The sequence below is a fragment of the Zeus faber genome (assembly GCF_960531495.2).
Source record: "Zeus faber genome assembly, chromosome: 12".
Lineage (NCBI taxonomy): Eukaryota > Metazoa > Chordata > Actinopteri > Zeiformes > Zeidae > Zeus > Zeus faber.
In genome coordinates, this window is record NC_137196.1 from 13,599,679 (window position 1) to 13,600,833 (window position 1,155).

Sequence of the window (1,155 nt, forward strand, 5' to 3'; positions counted from 1 at the left end):
TCAACGCCTGTCACAACGATCGCCATCGGCCCGATCAGGTCGTTGCGGACGGGCAGAGTTACCCCGGGGGCTTGGCCCGCGATTGCGGTCTTCTGCCGCAGCTCCGCGTACATAGAAAAGACCATTCTTTGGCCCTCCGTGTGTTGGAGCCTTAATTAAGATGGCTCAGCGCGATGACTCGGTCGGAAAAAAAAAAAACGCACCGCGCTGTCGCCGCTCGCCGGGCACGACGGCGGCTTCGGAGCGTTCCCGTTTCAGGGGGGCCCGGACCCCCCCCCCCCCAGGCTCCGTGGAGTCCGGCCGGGTCGCGTTACACGGAACACGCTGCTCCGTGCCAGCCAAATGAATTGGTTTCACAATGAGGGACAATTGCCGCTTTATCTACCCGATCCTTCTCAGCTGTCCCTCCGCCACAATGCACCGTTCTCATCAGACACAGTTCTCACGGTATAGTGTGAGTGTACCTGTCTGAGGCAGCGGCATTGTGTGCATGTTCCCCTGATTATCTAGTTAGTTAGGGATCAAGAAAGCGATTTCGAGACAACGGGGGGATGTGGACTCTCTCACACACACGCACGCGCGTGCACACACACACACACACACACACACACACACACACACACACACACACACAAAGGTAAAGAAACGGTTCCAATTTCCCCAAGGGAACCAGGCTGACCCAAGAGGCAAGAAAACATAAGGAGGGAAGTCGGTCCGGGAGAAAGACGTGCAATTTTAAAGGATCGCTGTCCTTTTCTTTTCCCGGGAAACCTGCCACAGGCACGGTCCAGATGAAGTTAGTTCTCCTCACCCACAAGGTTTGGTTTGGGGTTGGTCTTCTGGGACACTTTTCCATACCTCTTGACCAAAGGGAGAGATGTAAGAGATCTGATGTCACACGTTACGAAACCGAGACGAATTGGTTCCGAAGTTCACAAAATCTAATAAAGCGAAATGTCCTTAAGCTCTGAATTCTCTCTCTCGTTTCTTGGCTTTTCGTTATCTTTCTCATCTTAAAGCATGAGCACAAGAACTTGTAGAGAGATTAATGACTTCTCTGGAGGTGGAAGTCTAAGTCTAAGTAATGCCATACTGTTCTTTTTTCTCAATAAAAAGGGCCAGTTATTTACACGAAAAAAAACCCCCGTGTCTTTA